The sequence below is a fragment of the Jaculus jaculus genome, chromosome 1 (assembly GCF_020740685.1).
Source record: "Jaculus jaculus isolate mJacJac1 chromosome 1, mJacJac1.mat.Y.cur, whole genome shotgun sequence".
Taxonomy (NCBI): domain Eukaryota; kingdom Metazoa; phylum Chordata; class Mammalia; order Rodentia; family Dipodidae; genus Jaculus; species Jaculus jaculus.
The window spans coordinates 14357273-14374421 of NC_059102.1; the positions used below are offsets into that span (position 1 = coordinate 14357273).

At 47.0% G+C, this 17149-nt stretch overlaps 1 pseudogene; it reads right to left on the bottom strand.

Annotated features, from left to right (window-relative positions):
• Window positions 1–1205: 1205 nt before the first annotated feature.
• Window positions 1206–16948, bottom strand: LOC101595542 (annotated as a pseudogene).
• Between the last annotated feature and the right edge of the window lie 201 nt (window positions 16949–17149).

Below are 17149 nucleotides of genomic sequence, written 5' to 3' on the forward strand. Positions count from 1 at the left end.
ATTGTAAGAAGGCCTCCCCTTCCTTTGGCTCTTAAATTCTTTCCAGCAACTCTTCCACAATGGAGCCTGAGCCTTGGAAGGTGTGATAGAGATATTGCAATGCTGAGCACTTCTGTCACTTCTTCCCAGCACCATGATGTCTTCCGAATCATCCCAAGGTCACTGCCCTCTGACGAGAGAAGGTTCTCAACCAAAAGTGAGCATAGCATTAATATATAGGTATGAACATTAAGAGAAGTGCTTACTGGGCAGTTTGATGAGCATAGTATATACATTTAGCCAGATAGCAGCAGACGTTACACCCCTAGGGCTCATGACTACCCTTGTTTTAGGTTTGCAGTATCAGGGATGTATTCCCTCCTATGGAGTGGGCCTCCAGTCCAATTCAATTAGAGGGCAGTTGGTTTCCATCATGACAGACATGCCACTATTGCACCCATTGGCTCATTTGGCCTGGCTGGCAAAATAGAAGTCCACTGTGGAGTATCTTCACTGGTGATTTCTCTCTCTCCCACTGAACTGCATGCAAAATGGCTTCTTCCAGCTTTCTGTCAGCTGGTCTACATGGAGGATGTTATCAGCTCAGCTCCAGCAGGATTTCTCAGTGGCCTTGCAGCCCAAGTATGTGAAGTCTTCAGCAATAGGGTCTTACCATCTATTCCTGGTAGGAAACCAAGGTCCTTGGCAATGGCCTATAATGTTTTGGGGATATCAGGGTCCTCCATAGTCAACAACTCACTGGAAGGTATCCCATCCCTGGCACTGAAAATTTCCTAGTAACAATTATGGCTCCTGAGTGTTCCATTGTCCAAAAAGGTAGGTTTAGTAATTTCTTTTTGTTTTAAGAATAAAAAAATTTATAACATACTTGCAATACAGAAAATATGTAAACAAATCCCACAACTGTGCCCTTTGTCCTTCACAAATATGGTTAAGCAGATGAAGACAGTAACACATTCAGGAGAGATAAAGCTGCTTGTCTCCCAGTGAGCGAGGGGCGCTCATGGTGACTGGTGTCTGAGAATTGTCAACACTACTGGAGAAACACGGGAGACCACGACGCAGACACTTCTTTTATTGAAGACAATGCCTAACATTAAGTGGATCTCCTGTTCCAGATGAGCCCGACTGGACTTCGTCCCTCTGGTGTTTTTGGAGAACTTCTGCATCATATGTGGGCAATGAAAGCTTCTCTTGTGAAAGCATCACTTGAGGGTCTTGCTGAGATTAGAGAAGCCTACGCCCACGCAGGTCATCAGTACTTTGTCCCCACCCTTGAGTTCTTCACCACACGGCTGGCTTTCGATTTTAAACATAATCTGGAAAAAGCTCTTCAAATGCCACAGAAATTCTATCGTGTAGGGAGGGAGTGGTCCCAAGAGGAGTTTGGAAACATCCTGCTGTCCAAAGGGTCATGAGCAGCAGAGCTGGACTTTGATTGGTCGAGTCCACACATCCAGCCCTGTAGATTTCTTCAAGCAGCAGCTGGGCACAATTCCTGCCCAGGTCCTAACAGGAAGCACGGCTGCTCCCTGGCCCTGTGGGCTGGAGGCCAGCTCAGCACTAAGGAAGGTGCCATTGGTGCTCTCAGCAACGAGTGGCAGCCCAAAGCCAGGAGACTTTCCAGAGTTGATGCCTTTCATGTGGTCTGTGTAGATATAGATACCCGGAATGAACTTGTTGAGGATGCTCCTTGCAGAATCCACGATCCGATTTGCCATCTGAGGCGATACACGAACAGAGTATGCCATTCTTCTGATGCGCTTGATTTTCCCTGGGTCAGTGAGCTGGACAGGCTTCAGCACCTTCCTCACAGGACAGGAGAAAAGCACTTCACCTCCTCCTCCTGGAGGTATTCCCCGTCGCAAAATCTTTAGCTCAAATGATTCTCCATCAATCCCAAACTGTTTCAATAGAGGGAGTGCGGTTGCCTTAAGAATATCAACCGAGGGATCAACTTGGTCATTGGTCACTCCTCGCAGGACTATTTTTAAAGGGTGCTTCATGAATGGTGCCAGGCAAAGAAGGGCCTCCAGGCAATATCCAATGCTACGAAGAACACTGCAGTCATGTTCCAAAGACCCACCATACAGGAGGCCAGGCTGGTAATATAAGGTCGTTCCTGTTGGGTTTATTTCAATTCGTGAACCATTAGTTATTTTTGTCCAGAAGCCTTATGAAGCCAGCTTCAAAGTCTTGTGAGTTCTTACAGGTCCTTCCTTTCCAAGGTTCTATCTCCATCACTAGTACGGTATTCCGCAGCACCACATGCAACCTCGAAGGCCCGGGCTGTCGTCTCTGGCCCGGATCTTCCGGATCCTGACCGGGCGTCGGCTCAGGGTGGAGAGGACCAGTCTCTGGCGCAAGAAGTTGCACCCGGAGTAGCTGAGGCTCTGCGCCCGAGTCGCCACTTCAGACCCGCACCGGGATCGCAAGTCCCGCCACAGCCCAGGCTGCCTTCCCGCGGCCCCACGGCCCCGACGCGTCCACGTCGGCTTAGTAATTTCTTATACACCTTCACTTTTTGGTAGAAAAGTACATTTTGCTGGAGACTCACACCTTCTTTCTTTCCTTCCTTCCTTCCTTCCTTCCTTCCTTCCTTCCTTCCTCCCTCCCCCCCTCCCTCCCTCCCCCCCCCTCCCTCCCTCCCTCCCCCCCCCCTCCCTCCCTCCCCCCCTCCCTCCCTCCCTCCCTCCCTCCCTCCCTCCCTCCCTCCCTCCCTCCCTCCCTCCCTCCCTCCCTCCCTCCCTCCCTCCCTCCCTCCCTCCTTTCTTTCTTTCTTTCTTTCTTTCTTTCTTTCTTTCTTTTTTCTTTTTATCCCCTAGGCTGCTTTGCATGGTTCCTATGCCACCATCTTAACTGGAAGTCCTGATTTTTATTTCTTTAAAAATATTTTCTGGGGGCTGGAGAGATGGCTTAGGGGAAGTGCTTGCCTGTGAAGCCTAAGGACCCTGGTTCCAGGCTCAATTCTCCAAGACTCACGTTAGCCAGATGCCCAAGGGGGCGCACACATCTGTAGTTTGTTTGCAGTGGCTGGAGGCCCTGGTGGGCCCATTCTCTCCCTCTCTCCGCCCCCCCTTCTCTCTGTGTTTGTCACTCTCAAAAAAAAAAATTAAAAAATATTTTCTGGGCTGGAGTAATGGTTTAGCGGTTAAGGTGCTTGCCTGCAAAGCCTAAGGATCCAGGTTTGATTCCCGAGTACCCATGTAATGCCAGATGTACAACGTGGCACATGCATCTGGAGTTCATTTGCAGGGACTAGAGGCCCTGGTGTGCCCATTCTCTTTCTCTCTGCTTGCAAATAAATAAAAATATTTCCTTTATTTATTTGCAAGCAGAGAAAGAGAGAAAAAGAGAGAGAGAGAGAGAGAGAGAGAGAGAGAGAGAAGGGAAAGAGATAGCTCATGCAAATGCCTCCAGCCACTGCTAACAAACTCCAGTACCATGTGCCACGCTGTGCATCTGGCTTTACCTGGGTGCTTGAGAACTGAACCTGGGTTGTCAGACTTTGCAGTCAAGTGCCTTAGCCATTGAGCCATCTTTCCAGTTCTGTGTTTTTTAAAATATTTTTATTTTTATTTTTATTTATTTATTTGAGAGCAACAGACAGAGAGAGAAAGAGGCAGAGAGAGAGAGAGAGAGAGAGAGAGAGGGAGGAAGGGAGGGAGGGAGGGAGGGAGGGAGGGAGGGAGGGTTGGTTCAATACCTCAGTACCCATGTAGGGCCAGATACACAAAGTGGCACATGCATTTGGAGTTTTTTTTTTTGTTTTTTTTTTTGCAGTGACAAGAGACTCTGGAACACCCATTCTTTATCTCTCTCTCCTTGCAAGGCCATTTATTCATTTATTTATGCATTTATACTTTAAAAATAATTTAATATTTTTATTGTTTATTTGAAAGCAGAGAGAGACAGAAGAGAGATGGAAACACATCCCTGATATTGAAAACTTAAAACAGGGGTAGTCATGAGCCCTAGGGGTGTAACATCTGCTGATGTCTGGTAAAATGTATATACTATGCTTATCCAACTGCCCAGTAAGCACTTCTCTTAATATTTATACCCTTATATTAACGCTACTCTCACTTTGGGTAGAGAATCTTCTCTTTTCAGATGGCAGTGACTTTGAGATGACTCAGAAGGTATCATAGTGCTGGAAAGAAGTGACTGTAGTACTGAGTAACATCTCGATCACACCTTCCAAGGCTCAGGGTCTAATGCAGAAGAGGTGGCGGAAAGAATGTAAGAGCCAAAGGAAGGGTAGGACTCCGAACAACGTGTTCCCTCCAGACATAAAATGGCCTGGATATCCATGACCTCACAGTGCCTGACACTACCTACACAAGACCATCATAACAGGAGGAAAAGATCATGACATCAAAATAAAAGAGAGACTGATTGAGATGGGGAGGGGATATGATGGAGAATGGAATTTCAAAGGGGAAAGTGGAGGGGGGGAGGGAGGGTATTACCATGGGATACTTTTTATAATCATGGAAAATGTTAATAAAAGTTGAGAAAAAAAAAAAAGAGAATAGAGATGGACAAGAGAATGGGTGCACCAGGGTCTCCAGCCCCTGTAAACAGATCCCAGAGGCGTGTGCCACTTTGTGCATCTGGATTTACATGACACTGGGGAATCAAACCCAGGTCATTAGGCTTTGCAGGAAAGTGCCTTAACCACTGAGCCATAGCTCCAGCCCTAGTTATTTACTTATTTTTGCAGTGCTGGCACTAGAATGCACTGCTTTACCCATGTTAAGTAAGCAAGTGCTACACCACTGAGTTCTCAGTCCAGCCAGAGGGCTACATTTTATTTTATCTTATCTCACTTTTCTTCTCCTTATGCATGACTGCCATTTAAAATAGGATGGGCAGGGCTGGAGAGATGGTTTAGCAGTTAAGGCACTTGCCTGCAAAGACAAAGGACTCAGGTTCGATTCCCCAGTATTCACGTAAGCCAGATGCACAAGGTGGTTTATGCATCTGGAGTTCATTTGCAGTAGCTAGAGGCCCCAGAGCACCCATTCTCTCTCTCCCCCCTCTGCCTCTTTCTCTCTCTCTCTCTCTCAAATAAATAAATAAAAATTCAAATAAAATAAAAGAGGAAGCTGGGCGTGGCAGCGCACGCCTTTAATCCCAGCACTTGGGAGACAGAGGTAGGAGGATCATGAGTTCGAGGCCACCCTGAGACTACATAGTGAATTCCAAGTCAGCCTGAGCTAGAGTGAGACCCTACCTCGAGAAATAAAAATAAAAATAAATTAATTGAACTAATAATAATAAAATAATAAATAAACTAGGATGGGCAAAGGAGTCCTGAACAGAGACCTGAGAAAATAGCACACCCCAGGGAAGAGTGCTCCAGACAGAAGGTAGGGAGCGCAGGCCATGCGGCAGGGCAATTCTGTTTAATTTTGCTGCTAACCTAAAATTTCTTCAAAAAAAATAATAAAGTTGCGGGCTGGAAGGATGGCTTGGCAGTTAAGGCACTTGCCTGCAAAGCCAAAGGACCATGGTTCAATTCCCCAGGACCCACATCAGCCAGAAGCACAAGATGGCGCACGCGTCTGGAGTTCATTTGCAGTGGCTGGAAGCCCTGGTGCGCTCATTCTCTCTCTCTCTCTCTCTCTCTCTCTCTCTCTCTCTCTCTCTCTCTCTCTGTCTTTTTCTCTCTCAAATAAAAATAACAAACTATTGAAAAAATAAAGTTGATGGTTAAGAAAATGCTATTCAAAAAAATAAAAGAAAGAAATAAAGTGCTATTCAGAGCCATGAAGCTTGAAATGGTGAAGGTAGTAAGCACGCAAGAGTGAGCTCCCAGGACCAGGGGACAAGGAGGGGACCTTAGGGACAGCCGGCTTTGAGGTTGGCAAGGAGTCAGAGGAAGGAAGTGGCCCGAGATGAAGGGAGCTTTCAACAGGTGACGTGAACCAGGCTGAGGGCTGACTGCAGGCTCTTCGGGGTGACAAGGATGGACGACGGCGCAGAGGGCTGAGAGATCCAGAGGAGAGGACATGCGCAGCAAGCAGGGTCTCCTCGCTTGAGTCACTTTGCTGGACAGTGCTGTGAGGTGCAGCAACAGAGTCGTGGTGTTTGTTTGTTATTTTTCCCCACATGAGTTTGCGTGTGTGGAATGCATGTGGGCACACCTGTGTGTGTGGGAGTGCCTATGCATGTGGAAGCCAGAGATTGACATAAGGTGTCTTACTCAACTTTATTTATTTATTTATTTTTGGTTTTTGGAGGTAGGGTTTCACTGTAGCTCAAGCTAACCTGGAATTCACTCCATAGTCTCAGGTGGCCTCGAACTCACGGCGATCCTCCTACCTCTGCCTCTCCAGTGCTGGGATTAAAGGCCTATGCTACCACGCTGGGCTTATTTTTGTTTATTTTTCTAGGTTAGTTCTCACCCTAGCACAGGCTGACCTGGAACTCTATAGCTCCAGGATAGCCCCGAACTCCTACCTCAGCCTCCTGAGTGCTGTCATTAAAGGAGTGTGCCACCATGCCAGGCTTCCACTTTACTTGCTGAGCCCAGAGCTCACCAATTCATCTGAACTAGCTGGCCAGTAAACTCCAGGGGTTCCATCTCTGTCTCCCTATAGCTAGGATTACAGGTGCAGGCTATCATGCCTGGCATTTTCATTGGCGCTGGATCTTCATGTACTTTGCCTACCAAGCCAATTCCCCAAGCCTGTTGTTTTTAGAGACAGCATCTCGCAATGTAACCCAAGCTGGTCTCTAACCCAAGATCCTTCTGTCTTAGTCTCCTGAGTGCTGGGATTACAGATGTGCACTACCACACCTGGTGAGAGAAGTTTTGTTTTAAAATCTACATACTTACTGGGCTGGAGAGATGGCTTAGCGGTTAAGTGCTTGCCTGTGAAGCCTAAGGACCCCGGTTCGAGGCTCGGTTTCCCAGGAGCCACGTTAGCCAGATGCACAAGGGGGCGCATGCGTCTGGAGTTTGTTTGCAGTGGCTGGAGGCCCTGGTGTGCCCATTCTCTCTGCCTCTTTCTCTCTCTGTCTGTCATTCTCAAGTAATAAATAAATATAAACAAAATATTTTTTAAAAATAAAGTTTACATACTTATTTCATTTAAATATATTTAATTGACAAATAAAACTGTAGATATTCAAAGTATCCAACATAATGCTTTGCTCTACATATGCATTGTGGAACGATGATCACAGTCTAATTAATGAACACTCTGTGGCCATCCATGCTGGGATGTAATCAGAAACTTGTTCATCTTACAGCTGAAACTCTGTACCCTTTGACCCACATCTTCCTATTTCCAACCCCCCCCCCCATCCTCTGGCAACCGCCATTCTACTTAGTGGGTCTATGAATTTGACCATCTTTTTTGTTTCCAGAATTATTTTTATTTATTTATTTGCAAGCAGAGAGACAGAGGCAGAGTCACAGAGAGCATAGGCATACCAGGGCCTCCTGCCGCTGTAAATGAACTCCACACATATGCCTCACTTTGTATATATGGCTTTATGTGGGTACTGAGGAGCTGAACCCAGGCTGGCAGGCTTTACAAGCAAATGCCTTTAACTGGTTTAATTTCCTAGCCCTTGACTGTCTTTTTTTTTAAAATTTTATTTATTTATTTATTTATTTATTTATTTATTTATTTATTTGAGAGCGACAGACACAGAGAGAAAGACAGATAGAGGGAGAGAGAGAATGGGCGCGCCAGGGCTTCCAGCCTCTGCAAACGAACTCCAGACGCGTGCGCCCCCTTGTGCATCTGGCTAACGTGGGACCTGGGGAACCGAGCCTCGAACCGGGGTTCTTAGGCTTCACAGGCAAGCGCTTAACCGCTAAGCCATCTCTCCAGCCCTTAAATTTTATTTTTTATCATTGACAACTTCTATAATTGTAGACATTAGACCGTAATTCCCTCGCCCCTCACTTTCCCTTTCACAATTACACTCTTTGCCATATCCCCGCCCCCCTCAATCAGTCTCTCTTTTATTTTAATGTCATGATCTTTTCCTCCTATTATGATGGTCCTGTGCAGGTAATGTCAGGCACTGTGAGGTCATGGATATCCAGGCCATTTTGTGTCTGGGGGGAGCACGTTGTAAGGAGTCCTGCCCTTCCTTTGGCTCCTACATTCTTACCGCCACCTCTTCTACAATGGACCCTGAGCCTTGGAAGGTGTGATAGAAATGTCTCAGTGCTGAGCACTCCTGTCACTTCTTCTTAGCACTATGGTTCCTTTTGAGTCATCCCAGAGGTCACTGCCATCTGAAAAGGGAAGCTTCTCTAACCAAAAGTGAGAGTAGCATCAATATTTGACTATCTTTTTTATTTTTTAAAATTATTTGCAAGCAGAGAGAGAGAGAGGGAGAGAGACAGAGAAGTGTGCCAGGGCCTCCAGCCACTGCAAATGAACTCCAGATGCATGCACCACTTCGCATCTGGCTTAACATGGATACTGGGGAATTGAACCAGGGTCGTTAGGCTTTGCAAGTAAGCACCTTAACCACTAAGCCATCTCTCCAGCCCTCCCCCCGACTATCTTTTGATACCTCTTGTAAGTACAGTCATACATGAGTAGAGTTACACCGTAGTTGTCTTTTCCTTTTCTCTTTTCAGTTGTGCTGGGGATTGACCACAGAGCCCCATTCATGCCAAGCAAACACTCCATAGGGCTATGTCCCAAGCCTTCCCTTTTCTTCTGAAGCAGGGTCCCTGAGTGCTGGGACGAAAGGCATGTGCCACCACACCCAGCTTAGTGTTTTTCTTTCTGCATCTGGCTTATTTCACTTAGCATGATGTCTTCCAACTTCATCCAGTTGGTCACAAATACCCGGATTTCCTTCTTTTCTTTTTTATGGCTGATTATTTTGGTCTTGAGAATGAAGAAATACAAGTCTGCTTACAAGCTGATAGAATTAATCTGCCCTTAAATTATTATTTTTTTTGTTCACTATTTTGTGGTTTTTAAACTTTTCAATTGGCAATTTTCATGTATTTTTTTTTTAAAGTTTCATGCATTTAAAAAAAAGTTTTAAAAAGACAGGGTCTCACCCAGCTGGCCCAGAACTCATGATGTAGCTCAGGCTGGCCTCAAACTCATGGCGGTCCTTCTGCCTCAGCCTCCCAGGTACTGATGTTACAGGCATGAGCCACGGTGCCTGGCTAATCTGCCCTGTTAAGCTGGAGATGGCACCTTAGGCTTTTACTTGGTGGCTGCAGTGTGGGCCTGGGGAGGGTGCTCGCTGGGAAAGCCTCCTGCTCAGGAGTCAGGACACCTGCAATTATGGTAGCTGAAAGTAGCCAAATGCAGATTCTGCTGTTGCCTGGCCCTCAGTTTCTTGATATGCAGCCCAAGATATGACCTCCAAGGGTCCCTGAGCTCTGTGACAAGCCAGGAATGTGTGACGGGAAGTGCAGGAGAGATCAAAGCTGGGAAAGGCTGGCCCTGTCTGCTGGTTCATCCATGGGAAATTGAGTTTTAAAAAAGCAAAACCAATGTTGCAAAAATGCTGACAGAAGAGGGTAGTCGGGGTGTGTGGTGAATATAAGCAAAGAATAATGCTATATGTCTATGAAATGCCATAATGAAACTCATTTTTTCTTTAAATTTTTTTGTTCACTTTTATTTATCTATTTGTGAGCGACAGAGGGAGAAAGAGGCAGAGAGAGAGAGAGAGAGAGAGAGAGAGAGAGAGAGGGAGAATGAGCACGCCAGGGCCTCCAGCCACTGCAAACAAACTCCAGATGCATGTACCCCCTTGTGCATCTGGGTCCTGGGGAATCGAGCCTTGAACCAGGGTCCTTAGGCTTCACAGGCAAGCACTTAACCACTAAGCCATCTCTCCAGCCTGAAATTCATTATTTTGGGTGCCCACTAAAATATAAATTTTAAAAAATTTCAATGATGACATACATATTTGTCTTGTTAGAGGTTTTTTTTCTGCTCTTTTAACTTAGAGAGACTTTATTAGATTAAGTGAAGTAAAGAGGAGAGAGTATGAAAAGTTCTTGCCCGTGAAAAGGCAGGAGGGGGTAAAGCCCCTCAGTGGAGGTGTTTGATTAGCTTCCCACTATTGTCCTCTCAGTTTAAGAGTGTATATCCACTGCCATTTTGTAAAACAGGAATATGTAATAATGGAAACTTAAGTCACCAAAAATCTAGCATCCAGAGATAAATTCTAATACTATTTTGGTGTAGTTAACTTCTAGCTGTATATACTAAATATACTATATTTCTTCCTCCACTCAAAAAGCTATATTTGCATCCTATTTTTTTCCATGAACGTTTTGTCACACTACCAAATGGGCTTTACATGTTTGTTTTTTTTTAACTTAAGGCAGGGTCTCGCTCCAGCTCAGTCTGACCTGGAATTCACTATGTAGTCTCAGGGTAGCCTTGAACTCACAGTGGTCCTCCTACCTCTGTCTCCCAAGTGCTGGGGTTAAAGGAATGCGCCACCATGGCCGGCTTTCACATGGTTTCTTTTTCTTTTCAATATTTTATTTATTTAATTATGAGAGAGAGAGAGAGAGGAAGAATGGGTGCGTCACGGCCTCTAGCCACTGCAAAGGAACTTCAGCTGCATGTGCCACCTTGTGCATTCGGCTCTATGTGGGTTCTGGAGAATCAAACCTGGGTCCTTTGGCTTTGCAGGCAAGCTCCTTAACACCAAGCCATCTCTCCAGCTCCTCATGTGGTTTTGTACAACTGTTCAATATCTTGGAGCTGGGGAGATAGTTGTCAGTAAAGTGCTGCCCATGCATGCATGAGGGCCTCAGTTTGGATCTCTAGCACCCAAGCCAAACATGATGGCCTGTGCCTAGAATCCCAGCTCCAGACAGGTGGAGACGGGAGGATCCTTGGCATTTTCTGGCTACCTAGGTTAGCTGAATCTAGTTCAAAAAGAGGCCTTGGCTCAAAAATAAGGTGGCAGGCCATTGGGGAAGACATCCAGCATTGACCTGTGACCTCTCTACACAAACACAAACATATATGTACACATACACTTTTAAGCACCCACACATACACATGCACACTACACACACATACATACCCCCCAATGCAACTGTTAAATATCCCATTATAGGAATATGTTATAACTTGGTCATGCTCTGAGTGGGCATTCTTAGCTACTATAATCAGTATTAAAAAAGAAGTGTAGCAAAGCCACATGCACAAAGTGGTGCATGCATCCGGTTTTTGTTTTTAGTGGCTAGAGGCCCTGGTCCACCCATTCTCTCCCTCTCTCTTTCTCTCTCTCTCTGCCTCTTTGTCTCAATCATCTTTCTTAAATAAATAAACATTTAAAAAGAAAGAGAGCAGGGCGATGGGGAGATGGCTTAGCAGTTAAGGCACTTGCCTGTGAAGCCTAAGGACCCATGTTCTACTCTCCAGATCCCATGTTAGCCAGATGCACAAAGGTGAGGCAAGTGCAAGCTTGCACATGCCCACTAGGTGACGCAAGCATGTGGCATTTTATTGCAGTGGCAGAGGCCCCGGTGCACCAATTCTCTCTCTCTCTCAAACTTGAAAAAAAATAAAAGTAACATAGAAAAGGAAGTGCAATGATACTAATAAAACATTGTATCACTTATTCTTTTTTTGGCACAAATGACTACCTGCAGAATTATTCACTGGCCTAATAAGTATCAACCCAGAACACCAATTACACATCTTACCATTGCTGCCTCTTCTGACTTTCTGAGAGGTTGTAATGACTAACTTCCCCCCCTTTACCTTGTGGGCATCTCGCTATCACTACCCTGCCAACTTCCTATAATTACAAAGTAAATCCAGGGCTGGAGGGATGGCGTTGCTCAGTGGTAAAGTGCTTACCTAGCTTGTTCAAAGGCGCTGAGTCTGATCCCCAGTACCACAAACAAACAAAATGAACCATCAACAACAAATCCAACCAAACCACTTTTGACTGCGTGTAGGTTAAAGTTTATTATTTATGGAAACAGCTTGCAGGGGAGTAAGAGTCATTTAGATTCCAGTAATTTTTTTGTGCGCCTACATGTGCTGGGCTCCAGGCCAGCTGCTTTTTTTAATGTGTTGCCATTGCACACCACACCCTCGGAGTGCAGTGCCATCCTGTCCCTGTGATGTGACACAGAGCTGGTCAGCTGCGTGGACAGGGCAGGTACCCAGATGTCTCGATTTTGAGTAAAGCACTTATGTGTACATATTTTACCCAACCTCAAATAGCCTATAATAGATGTGTTACACACACACTCACATGTGCAAACCTGCATGTGTGTGTGTCCTGGACATCATACAGAGTCTCTAATATATTATTATTATTATTATACAATATACTGTAATAACAGCTTATCATCTTATCAAAAATTTAAAACTTCTGAGTAGAATAGACTGTACTGACTCATAAAGTCTGAAAGTCTCCGAAATTCCTCTCTACCCGAAGACCTACGTTGTTGCTTCTTTCTACTCTTAAATACTGGTGGTTTTGTGGGGGAGGGGGGAATGCCTGATGTGTGTCAGCGTGCATGTACCGTGGTGCATGCATGGAGGCCAGGAGACAACTTTGGCTGTCAGCAGGGTCTCTTGTTTGCTGCTGTGGATTGCAGGCTCGTTATCCCTCAAGCTCCGGGGATTCTCTTGTCTCCATCTCCCGCCTCGCCCTAGGAGCGCTGGGATGACAGACCTGCACCACAACTGGTTTATGTAGGTTTTGGGGATCTGTACTCGGGTCCTCATGTTAAGCCTCTGGGCCATTTCTCCAGTCCAGATGCTGCTTTTTGCCTGACCTAAAGGTCCTTGAACCAAAGGTGAGACCAGAAGGGGGAAGAAGAGGCCTAACTTGCTTGCATTCCTTTTTATTTATTTATTTATTTTAAGAATTAGGCATTCTTTTACTTTTTTTATTTATCCATTTTGAGAGAGCAAGTGAGAGACAGAGGGAGGGAGGGAGGAAGAGAGAGAGAAAGAGAGAGAGAGAGAGAGAGAGAGAGAGAGAGAGGGAATGGGCACGCCAGGCCTCTAGCCATTGCAAATGAACTTCAGATGACTGCGCCCCCTTGTGCATCTGGCTTCCATGGGTCTTGGAGAATCGAACCAGGATCCTTTGGTCTTGTAGGCAAGTGCCTTAACTGCTAAGCCATCTCCTTATCCTCCCTTTTTTTTAACCTTTTATTGACAACTTTCATAAATATATACAAAATACCATGATCATAATCACCTCCCACCACGACACTTTTCCCCCTCCCAAATGCCCCCTCTATTGACTTTCCTTCTTCTTTCCAATTAATCTCTCATCTGTTCTGATGTCATCATTTTCTCCCTCCTATAATGCAGTCATGTGTACGTAGCATCACCACCGTGAGGTCATGAATATCAAGGCCACTTTGTGTCTAGATGACAGCATTGTAAGCAGTCCTTCCAAAGGGCTCTTGCATTATTTCAGCTACCTCTTCCCCAATGGTCCCTAGCCTTGGAGAGTGTGACAGAGAGGTCACATTCAGTGCTAAACATTCCACTGTCACTTCTCAGCATTCTGGAAACGTTTTTTTTTTTTTTCCTCAATTTTTATTAATATTTTCCATGATTATAAAAAATATCCCATGGTAATGTCCTCCCTCCCCCCATTTTCCCCTTTGAAATTCCATTCTCCATCATATCCCCTCCCCAATTCTGGTGAGTTTTGAAGTCCTTTTAGTGGTCACTGCCATCTGAAAAGAGATGTTTCTCTAACCAAAAGTGAGAGTAGCATTAATATAAGGGCATAAACTTACATGTTTAGAGGGCAGTTTGGTGGGCATAATATATGCATTTATCAAGACAATAGTAATAGTTCTCCCCACCCCCACCACCCGCTAAAGCTTATGACCTCCACAGCCATAGGCTTTTGATTTGGTTTTCAGTCCTAGGCAGGAACTCCTTCCCACAGAGAGCAGTTGGCTTTCCCATAACAGGTAGCCACTATTGCACTGCTTTTCATATTTGGCCAGCAATAAAGCTTCAGGGTCCACTGCTGGTTAAGACTACTGGTGACTTTTCTCCTCCCAAAGGCTACACGATGCATATCTCTTTCCAGCATCCTTACAGCTAATTAATAGGGAGGAGGCTTTTAGCTCAACTCCAGCTTGATTTCTCAGTAACCTGCAGGTCATTGCTTGCCTTCTTTTTAGGATATTTTATTTATTTATTTAAAAGGGAGGGAGGAAGGGAGAGAAAGAGAGAGAGAGAAGGAATGGGCATGCCAGGGCCTCCAGCCACTGCAAAGGAACTCCAGGTGCATGCACCACTTTGTGCATCTGGCTTACTTGGGTCATGGAGAATTGAACTGGGATCCTTTGGCATTGCAGGCAAAGGCCTTAACCACTAAGCCAAGCCCACTGCTTGCTTTCTTAACCAAAGGTCCTTGAACTAAAGGTGAGGCCAGCAGGAGGAGAGAGATGCCTAAGCTGCTTGCCTTCTTGCCCAATTGGCTGCTACCTGTTTGTTGTAAAGTCTTGATTGATAAGAGCATGGAAAATGGAGGTTAAACTTGGAGGAATGATGCTATCTGGATGGTGAATGCCATCTGTCCAGAGACAGACCACCCCCAGAACCTACCTACAGCTTATATGCTTCTTAAACTTTGCCGACTTTGAACCTTTACACTTTAATTCTTGGTCTTTTGCACATTGCATATGAAAACTAGCTTTGGGATCGTTAGAAACTTAAAACCGGTAAGAAGCAATTTCATAAGAATCAAAACAGCGTCGGGTGTGGTGGCGCACGCCTTTAACCCCAGCGCTCGGCAGAGGTAGGAGGATCACTATGAGTTCGAGGCCACCCTGAGACTTCATAGTGAATTCAGGTCAGCCTGGGCTAGAGGTAGACCCTACCTCAATAAACTACAACAACAAGAATCAAAACAAACAAAACTTAAAGCTATGTACATTAAACCTCTTTCTTCACTGTGTGTGGTATGGGCACATGAATGTGCCCTGCCCAGTAGCTTGGCCACAGTAGAATGTCCTGCTCCATGGCTCTTCCCACCTGCTCTCATTTGAGCTGGAGTCTCTTACTGATCCTGGAGCTTGCTGTTTTTATTCCTGAGCTCTGATAATTCTCAGGTCTCTGATCCCCTAAGGGGACTGGGTGTTACAGACCAGTGAGGCCAAGCCCAGCTGTTTATGGAGGTCCTGGGGGATGGAACTGACTGGGGTCTCAGGCCTCCTTAAGCCCTCCCGTTTGCATAGGAAGTGCTCTTAACAGCCTAGCCACCTCTCCAGCTCTGCATACATTAAATCTTAACCCTGATCTTTTGGTACTATTTGATACACTAACAGGAAGGGAAAGTGTTACATTCCCCCTGTACTTAGGAAGCTTGGGGCTCTTCGCTCAGGAGGGAATCACAAGCATGTCGTAGGTCACGCTAGGTTTGTTGAGGACACAGTGTGGTGGGCCTGGCTGCTAGCATGCGTTTGGTGGGTGGCTTAGAGTCGGCTCCCAGCATGCAAGTTTCCTCCTTGCCTTGATTAGGACTTTTCCTGATTTGATCTCTGGGGAAGGTTTCTCAGGAGGTGTGCCTTGAAAATTCTGCTATGAGAATGGAGTGCTCCTATTTGGATCCAGAAGTCCGTCAGTATTTAAAGTTCTTGCCGGGTGCCTTTAATCCCAGCACTCAGGAGGCAGAGGTAGGAGGATCGCCATGAGTTCGAGGCCACCCTGAGACTCCATAGTGAATTCCAGGTCAGCCTGGGCTAGAGTGAGACCCTACCTCGAAAAACCTAAAAAAAAAATAATAATAAAATAAAGTTCTAGAAATGCCAGTCACAAGCATGGTTCTGACAAGGGAGGCTTGTCCCCGCAGGGGCCAGCGGCAGATGGAGATGGTGCTTGGAAGTGAGGTGCTAATGCGATCCACCTGTTAGCTGCCCAGACAAACCTCTGCGGCCTTCAGGAAGCTGAAAATCCTCTGTGGGAAGCAAAGAGAAACGAGCTTGGATAAGACGAGAGAGGAACAGCCAGAAAGGGCCAGAGCTGGGGTGGATCGGGGACTGTAGGGTGGGCAAAAGGAGGGGGGAGTAGAGAAGAACGGGACGCTCAGAATAGAAGATAGAAAGTGCCAACGAAGTGAAAATCCTGCGAAAGAAGGGGAGGGGGCGACCGGGGAGCGGTTTAGAAAAATAGCAATTAGTACTGCTAAAAATAAAGACCAATTTCGAGACAAAGCCAGATCCACAAGAAGAAAAACAAAACTCGCCAGAAAGACAATTCCTTGCAGACCAAATGTTCAAGAAAATGGGGCTAATGACATCTCCCCCCCCACTTGGGTAGTTTTGGAGAAGAAACGAGAAAAATAGAAGAACGCGGTGCTGAGCAGGTGACTGGCAGGGGAGAGGGGCGACGGGCCCAGCGCGCTGGGACCGGAGGGATTCCGGTTGTTCAGTGCAAAGACCCTGCCTGGATGGCACCCCAAGTAGTCCCGGAGTTACAAGACGTGCTGGGGCGCTTGGATCCGGGTTGGCACTTCAGGGGTCCCCGCAGAATCCCAGAGGCCTGTCCCGGAGCCGAAAGACCCGGGGCAGAAGGCACCTGAGTTCTGGCGCCCGCGCCGCGTGGCCCGGAGGGGGCGCCCACTCGCAGAGGCTTGGCTCGCTTCGCGTGGACAGCTCAGCCCGGAACCCCGGCGATGCCTCCCCCGCCTCTGCATTCGTGGCATGGGCAGTCTCCGGGCCCACGGAGTCAGAGCCGGGCCGACCTGAGCTCTTGGGATCATGGATCCCGGGGGGCGAGAAGGCCAAGGCCACGGGGCGGGCCGCGCGCGGACTCGACAGCAGCGCGAGGCCTGGGCTTCCCGGGGTGATTGGAGAGGTCACCTCCGCCTGCCAGGGTCACGGAGCGCTGTGCACCTCGGTGCCGGGGCCTCCTTCTCCGCGGCTGCCAGGGGACAGATCAGGATGCATGCACAAGTTGGCAAGCCCGCGGGGCGGCATCCCGGACGAGCCCCGCGCGTGGCGAGGGGGCCCCGGGACTCGCTGACTGCTTGGGCAGGGCTCCCAAGTCCTCCGCGGTTCGGGCACCGCCGGGCGCGTGCACCCCATCCGAGGGTCACCTGGGGTCACTCTGTCCTGCCCTGCCCTGGCAGCCCGGGGCGGGACCCAGGCCCCCACTGGCGAGGGCGGGCAGGGCGCACG